This window comes from Panthera tigris, chromosome X (genome assembly GCF_018350195.1).
Source record: "Panthera tigris isolate Pti1 chromosome X, P.tigris_Pti1_mat1.1, whole genome shotgun sequence".
Lineage (NCBI taxonomy): Eukaryota > Metazoa > Chordata > Mammalia > Carnivora > Felidae > Panthera > Panthera tigris.
The window spans coordinates 111,070,526-111,079,118 of record NC_056677.1 but is presented as its reverse complement, the minus strand read 5'-3'; the positions used below and the strand labels follow the sequence as shown (position 1 = coordinate 111,079,118).

The 8,593-nt window shown below is 46.9% G+C and overlaps 1 long non-coding RNA gene across 2 annotated transcripts; it reads right to left on the bottom strand.

The window, feature by feature from the left end:
- Window positions 1–636: 636 nt before the first annotated feature.
- LOC102948574 lies at window positions 637–7,873 on the bottom strand. 2 transcript variants are annotated; one of them, XR_006213545.1, is made up of 4 exons: window positions 7,796–7,873; window positions 3,806–4,086; window positions 2,880–3,086; window positions 637–2,721 (listed from the first exon to the last, which is right to left on the bottom strand). It is a non-coding gene; the product is annotated as an uncharacterized LOC102948574 (long non-coding RNA). The 2 variants fall into 2 exon arrangements; XR_443587.3 differs by having other exon boundaries at window positions 3,940–4,086.
- Between the last annotated feature and the right edge of the window lie 720 nt (window positions 7,874–8,593).

The following is an 8,593-nucleotide window of genomic DNA, read 5'->3' as shown; positions in this document are numbered from 1 at the left end:
GGAACGTGGAAAACAACACCCTCTTCTCCTAATGAATGTGTCAACTCAACAAGACTGGCATAGTTTCTCATGTCACATCACCAATGCCCATTGTCTCCTCGCCCCCAGTTATGCTGACCCCAGGGTAGTGCGTGAGAAGGGAGAAAGGCAGGGGACACACCCCTGAACCCACAATGCCTACCACAACTTTCACTCCAAGTCCCTCGGCCCACCCAAGGTCAAGATTCCTTCTCTTCCCAGAGTGTCCTCAGAGCCTTTGTGGGCCCCAGATTTCACTAATCAAGTGAAATCAAGAGCCTGAAAATGGAGGCTGGTAACCACAAAGTCTCATTAGCAAATGTCCTTGATATTCTAAAGGTCCCCTGCCTCATGGAAGGTTCATTGACAGCACCCACGCACCGCCCCGCTTCCCGCCATGTGCAGAGTTCGGTCAGCAGAAGAGTGCAGAAAGCTTAGATGGAAACGCTTGGATACAATTCCAACCACAATCCCATCCACAAAATGAGGATTCCTAAGGATTCCTAGGAGGCCATTGATCTCCATGGTAGACATACTCTTTTAGTTTCTTTGCATTGGAGGCCAGAGACACATTTCTTCCCTGGTAACTAATATCTGCCCAGTCGCCAGATGCTGCCATTGCCCCTGAACCCACAATGCCTACCACACTTTCACACGAAGACACTCTACCCACCCCCTTTCAAGTTTCACTAGACTCCCAGAGTTTTCTCATATATCCCTTCTGGACCCTAGGTTTCACTAATCGCGAGAAATGAACGGCCTGAAATGGCGTATAGAAACAAAGGGGGAAGGATTAATCCCCCACCCTGGACACCTGACCCAGGAGGCTCCCGGACATCCAGGCTCATCAGCTCATGCCTGTGACAATCTAAACGTCCCCTGCCTCATGGAAGGTTCATTGACAGCACCCACATGCCACTCGTCTTCTTGCCACGGGCAAGGTATGATCACTGGAAGTGCGCAGGAAGTTTAGATGGAAACGCATGGATACAATTCCAACCACATTCCCATACACAACATGAGGATTCCCAGTGAATCCTAGTAGGCCATTGCTCTGCATGGTAGACGTACTCTTTCAGCTTCTTTGTATAGGGAGTCTGACCACCTGACAGCACTACATTAGGTAGCACTACGGAGAACAGTAGGATGGCCTCTCAAAAAATTAATAATTGAGCTCCTATATGATGTATCAATCCCGTATCTGGGCATTTATATAAAGGAAAGGAAGCCACTATGTCAAAGACACATACTCATCCCATATACTCACTACAGTCGTATTCTCAATATGTAAGACATGAGAGACTTGTGAGCATCCATCAACAGCATAAATGGATAAAGAATATGTGGTACATGTATCCAATGAAATAATATTCATCCGTGGAAAAGTGCGCCTATAACAGGGAACCAGTGTAGCAACGAATACACTGCATTTCAAAGGCCTTACCTCGTGCTCCTTCGGCAGCACAAGTGCAAAGGCCTTACCTTCAGGTGTTCGATATCCATTCCCCTTCTGTCACCCACATCCATAAGAGGAATGAAAATCCACTTCAGGCTAACAGGGTTTGACATGAAATACTTCACACCAAGAATTCATAACTCATTAACATCCCCGCTGGGAAGTACACATTCACGGAGTACAGGCCTCATAACGCAACTGATGTGGCAGGCTCCAGAGTGGACTCCTGGGAAAGAGCCACCAAGCCAGACCCCACCTTAAATTGAGAGGGTCACCTTGTCTTTCCCTCAGGGTCCTGAGTTTGAGATGCCACCAATTAAACAGTCACCCTTTAGGAAGCTTCAACCTTGGGTCTTATTTTGTTAAGTGCCAGTACTCAGAAGTCTTACCCACAAAACATTCATCTACGTCTTCCGCATCCCTCCCCCCAGTGAAATGACCCAACATGACTTTGATGGGCAGTGGGCACAAGTGTGTGTGGAAGAAGGAGGAGGCATCACGGTTATTAAGTTGTACAACTGCTTTTGACAAGCAGACAAGCCATTCTTGTTCACTTTTGTACCTACCGCCTGGGGAAGGAACATGCGTTGGGGCACAGAGTTTTGCAAGTACCTCACGTCTCAGGTTTTCACTGGGTAGGAAGTCGTAATGACCCCCATCTCCCACGGCTTGAAAGTAACCGAACCAAGTACAGGGATAAATGAAAAGTCTTTGAAATGTCAACATGTTGTGTAAAGGCTACATACGTTAGTGTCTAACCACATAGAAATGTGGATCGTTTGGACTTTGGGGAGTGCACATCAGGCTCTGTGATGCCACCTTCTGGATAGAACTGGTGCGAACAAAGCAACAGAGGAACCAGAGGTGTGTCTGACACTAGAGGTCACAAGGGTCTTTGAATGCACCTTAGAGCCATTCGTCTTTATGCTTAACACTCTCACACCCAACCGTCAAAGTCTTCACCTGATTTTCCCCAAATTAACCACTGCCCAGAAAAGAAGTAACTTTATACAGAGAAGGAAAGAGAGGAGACCTTTGGGCACTGCCAGTTACCAGGCACCCTCCAGCCCCAGCTTGACGCTGAGTGACATCAGCTTCAATGTCAGACGTCCAAGGCAGCCAGGAAAGAATGCAGCTCAGAGAAAGGCAGGGTCTGGGATGCTGGGCTACCTCCTGGCATCACAGCAGAGTTAAAGAGGTCCATTTCCAAAGAGATGCCCAAGACCCTCTGAGAATAGTGGCTGGCCCTGTGAAAGGAAACAAAACGTAGCTGAAATTACAGCAAAAGGCTCAAGAAACGAAGTGCAAGTGGGGTCTGCACAGGTGGCAAGAGGATCTAAACCAAGCCATGATCTTTTGCTCCCCTCAACACATTCTGGAAACGGTGTCCCGATTTCTTCAGTACCTCCTGTGTGCTGAGCACTTCATAAAGATGATCACGCTTGATTTTCACACCACGCCTGAGAGCAAGAGCAAGGTGTCATTTCCATTTTGCAGATGTGGAAGCTGAGGCTCAGAGATGACAGGAAGAAAGGGCCGAGGGTCTTTCAGACTCACATGCTGGAAACTTATTGTGAACGAAACACGATGGGTGACACGGTCTCGGCGACATCTGCAAAGCCAAAAAATCGCTAGAATGTACGGAAGGGGAAACCCGCAAAGAAGTATTGACCCACATGTTGCTTGAACTGTTAGCCTGTGCTTCTAGGACGGCTGCCACATAAATGCCCACCCACCCCAGCGGGGGTGGACCGGCAGACTGTCACCCTCTGGCACCCGCTTGGTGTACAGGTCTCATCTTTCTCGCCTCTCCTAGGTACGCCTGGCTTTCAATTAATTCAGATCCATGACTTAAAAAAGTTACACCCAGACCTGAAGAAATGCACCTGAGCAGTGCTCCCACAATCTCTGAGTTCCTGAAGTTTGTGTCTGACCATCCCATCCAGGCCATCCTGCTTCTGCATGCATGGTATTAGAAAGCGATTACCAAAAGGATAAAAAGGCTCAAGATCAGGGTTTTTTGGACATCTGACATTCTAATAAAGCCAACGTGTGTGTAACAGTGGCACGCAACAGTAAGCAGAGGAACGCGAAGAAGGTCTGGGAAAAAGATGCCACTGACTCCTTGAGGAAATTGACTCAAGACATGGAGTCTCTACCACGGAGTTAACAAGTAGTGTCTAGGCGGTGACCCCGACCTTGTGGGAAGCGCCCATGTTAGAGACTCAGGGATGGGATTTCCACACCATCTGGAATAAAGGTACAGCTGACAGGAGACAAGTGCTATTCACCCAACACCTCTGGCCTCGCACAGCCTAAGGTTGCTCTTACCTGTACGGCTGGCCTTGACGATTGGTTCAGGGTCCTCTCCTCTCACAACGGGCCCACCGGCTGACCAGAACTGGACGTTCCCATCACAGATCCTGAGGGAGGTGATGATTGTACAAATCTACAAAGAGACTTACCTGTGGAAGGTCAGCTTGGGACCACTGCAGGAAAATTAGGCCACTTGGAAACTCACAACACGAGTGGATGGGGCAAACTTCCTCTTTCCCTCATCCAGAGCAATTTCTCAAAGTGGTTGGTGGGGCCAGAGGACCCAATCATGCAGCCTGTGTGAAGTAGGCCAAAAGAGTGAAAGAGAATGTAAGGCAGGAACTGCATGAATCAACCCACAAGGTGAGATTGCGGCTTTAGAGGCTGATTGTCCCCTCAGCACGAACCGTGGTGCATCCCGCCTTCATCAACCAGCACAGGGGAATTATTAAATATTATGTTAAGAGGTATCGCCCCTCAGTGGCGAGAAGGGGTGTCTCAGAACTCCCATGTCGCTCTTCACTAATGAAGCCATCCACTCGTACACAATTGGGGGTAACAAACCTTTGGAATGGGTGGTGGTGTTCTCACTTTGTTACCAATTGCTGACACTGACATACCACGCAAGACACGATGGGTAACAAATCATTCAAATGGGTTTTGTGCTCTACTTAATAGACCACGAAATGCACATTACAATGGCTGGGCTGTTATACTAGACTTCTTAATCGGTAACACAGTAAGTTCCAAAACTGCTAAAAAGCAAAATGAGCTAAGTTAATCACAACAAATTCACGAAGCATTTCACACATTGCATAATGTCCCTACCAGCTGACACTGAACACAGGTCTCCGAGGAGGAAACAACGGGAACAAATTGGACATTTGGTTACATACACACTGGAGAATCTGCTCTCAGTGTGCAAGAATGCCCCTAGGATACTACAGGCAATGGAATGGGCAAGTAATGAAAGCACCTTCATTCCACGCTTAGATTTTGTTCAAGATCTAGGACTCTGTCTCAAAAGTCAGGATTGGTGAGGCTAGTTGAGTGTCCCAGTTCCTGAAGTCTGCTTTGCTGTCAGTACCGAAGACAGTAAAACCCAAATACCAGCAGTGGATCTTTCACAGGTCTAAATGTAATCAAAGTACATTTTACAGACCTTCAACGTGTCACCGATATGAGTCATTAAATCGTTTCTATGTGAGCTAAGATACCAAATTCAAGTCAATATCAAGAATCAATCAGCAAAAAGGCTGATAAGGCAAACCCAGCTATCACCATTATCAAAAGGAAGTCCCTGTTGTACCAAGTATCAGATTACTCTCAGGGATTAGGGCGCTCAGGGTTTTGAGCAAAACAACAGCTTCCCTCTCATTGAATTCTCCCCTTGCATACACATTAGGTCTGACACAGGAAGGGAGGTGTATGAGGAGAAGCAGGCAGCCACTGACTATTTCCTAAGCCAATATGCTAGCCCTTGGGGCATTAAGGCACGGTCAGCTCTTGTGGCTCAAGAGGCAGGGACAGCACCCTCTGCGATTGGGGTGGAGTAGGGTGCAGGGAGAGCAGCATGTCCAGTCTAGCCCAGGACCCCTAACAAGGAGGACTGGAGGTGTCAGGGAACAGACTGTTTGTAAATAGGATACCACAAAGTAATTTTTTCTATGGCAGAACACCTAGGAAGGAGCACCTGGGTCAGCATTTAAAGACACAACAATAAAAAAAAGAAAAGAAAAGAAATACCACTATGTCACGTGCACAATCAGGGTTCTAATATAATATTCAAAAGTATGCACTGTGACCAGCAAGGGCCATTCAGTTCTAGAACACAGAGAGCAATACTTCTGGGGGTGAATTTGCTTGTAAATAAATTGAAAATGCCCCGTGACGTTCAAAGCAAAGGCACTAAAGACGAAGTACAGAATTGACCTGAATAAAGTTGATAAGTGTCATGTAATTATTATGAGAAATGAAACCCAGAACGAAGCCAACGGAATTCCGGGATGGCCGGTGACAGGCACTTCCCGGAATTCGCGGTCAGGAAACAGCACCGTCAGCCTGATGGTCAATACCTGCTATTTTTTACATTGAAAAGAAAATTTTAAGTAGGCCCATGAAATAAAACACACAGAGCCAGTTTTTCAGAAACATTTTAATAGCAAATAAGACGAAAGGTTGGGCTCCCGGGCCACCGGGAGCCAGTCACTGTCATAAAGCAAGAAGCACACACATAATTAAAACAATCTCTTCCTCGTTTGTAAAGTAACGATAACGCCAAAAATGGTTAACACAAAGCTTACGCAAAGGGCCTGGAACAACATTTAATGGAACAAAGTCACAGGAGACCCAATTCTTTTGTACACCCAAATCCCCAACTGTATGAGAGGCAAGCATTCACCAGATTGTTTTGAATTGTAATTTGAGATCACCTCAAAACGTTTATTATTATTCATTTTGAAGACTTTATTTTTAAGCACTCTCCACACCAGTGTGGGGCCTGCAATCACAACCCCCACATCAAGAGTCACAGGTTCTATCACTGAGCCAGGCAGTTTCCCCAGAAAACCTTTGTTTTTAAGAGAATTTATCCATAGGGAACAAGACCAGGATTTAGCAAAACAAATTATGTCAAACACGCCATTATACTGGAAACATAAGGCACCCCATTAGACGTTGAATGCCTCCTCTGTAAATTGAAATTTACACCAAGCACTTTAAAGGAAATATATGAGGAGCGCCAACATCAAAATTCAATTGGCTGCCTTAAGACGAACATGGAAAATTAAATGCCAAAACAGTGTTCAGTCTTGGCTAACAAGAGCCGCTAGGAGACATTCGGCGTGTGAAACTTTCACGTGTCCAGCCGGACAAATTGTTCCAAAGTGCACGCTGAAAGTACTTTCACATTTGGAGAACACGTATGAAACACAGTCAAAATAAAAAACCAAACTCAAATGGATGCAATGTTGCAATATCACAGGGAAAACACACCCCACTGCCATTACGTTATCACAGGAAAAACAAGAAATAAGATCCCGAGCAGATCATTCCCATCGGGGACTTAAAGCACCAGGGCCCTGCCAAGCAGACCCAATAGACTACCTTCTTATTCGAAGACGGCAATTAATAGAACACCTTTTTTTTTTTTATGGAAAACACGTGAAAAGCTTCCGGACCGCTATTGGTTGGATACAATGATAGGAAAAACACGAATACGTTACAGAAAAATGCAGCTTTCAGTGGTGACTGAAGACAATTCCCGGTGGTCAGTGAACAAGCCCCGAGCCCACCACGCCATCTGTTTCCCCACTTTCACGTTGGAATTATCAGGGGGTTCCCCCCGCCTTTTCAAGGCAGCATATGCAGAAGACCATTCCAAATTTTGAACAACTGATAGGAAACACACAGTCATGTTAAATGAAAGACAAAACTGCCCTCAAAGGCAGGCATCGGCTGTCGTAATCACACACATGCTCCCCTTTCCTTACTTTCACTCTCCTTTCGTTTCAGATCAAGATAAGAGATAGCCTGTCACCAAGACACCTCACACAAATGGCCAAGACCCAGATGTAAACAATAGTCGGTGACAAGTCCCGTCCCCAAACACTGTACCGTGGAAACCAAAATCGGCTCCCAGGCAGCCAACAGCCATCGTCCTGTCTGGGACCCACTCAGGCTCAGCCAACCGCACCCCTTTTTCTGCATTTTTAAGCTGCAAACACCACAAAACATGAAGACCACGAATCCGGGGGGGAGGGGGGGGAGGGGTTTGAGACCCACACTCAGACAAATGAAATGATCTGAAAGACTCATCGTGTTGTTACATAAAGCACAACAATGTCCCCAAAGGCAGCTAAGGGCCCTTCCCTTGTCATCAATCCGGAAGCCCATGAGACACATCTGTCAACGTGTCTTAGGACACACCATCTGCGCCCCCCCCCCCCATTCTCTTAAACTCACACTTCAAACAGCCAATTATGAGAGAAAGTCAATTAAACTTACACTTGTGAGATCGGAGCATTGTCAACCGCCATATATCCACAGTACCCGCCATATTTTGCCATCACTGAGGGGAACGGTCTACGGAAGCCTCGTTGCACAATCCAAACCGTCATCGGCCTGCTCACGTGGTAGGGCTTCATGGCCGGGTGCTTGCCATCCTTCAGTGGCCCCGCCTTCAGACATCAGCTTGGAGGGCCTGCAGTGATTGACAGCCAGACTGTCCATTCTCTTAGGTCTAGGAGTGGAAACCGCCATACTTCCAGGTCCAAATAAATTACTCAAATATTTGTTCATATTTTTGTCTTTGTACATCCGTGTCTGTCCCTCAAGGCCGACCCCCCCGCCTTGTTAGACCTTTGCACATACCTTTTCCTTTGTTTCTAGTCATCTCGCACTTCGGAAATCTGGCTCACCTAGTTTATCCTGACCTAGCTAAATGCGTCCTCCTCCAGGAAGCCTTCCATGCTTACTCCTCCCATCTTCACATAGTGCACATCACCCCTGACAAAGACCCTCTCATGCTAGCACTATCCTTCCCCCATTTGTCAGGCGGGTCGGGGGTGTTGCGAGGCTTTATTGTGTAAATACTGTCACACGATAGTTTGTGAGGTTGCCCTAACTACTGCGATGGTTAATTTTCGGTGTCAACTGGACCGTCCGTGGGTGCCCAAGTTGAACATTATTTCTGGTTGTGTCTGGGAGGCTGTTTCTGCATGAGGTTTGCATTTGAATCGGTAACTCAGGAAAGTGGTTTGCCTTGCCCACTGTGAGTGAGCATTATCCCAGGCACCGAGGGCC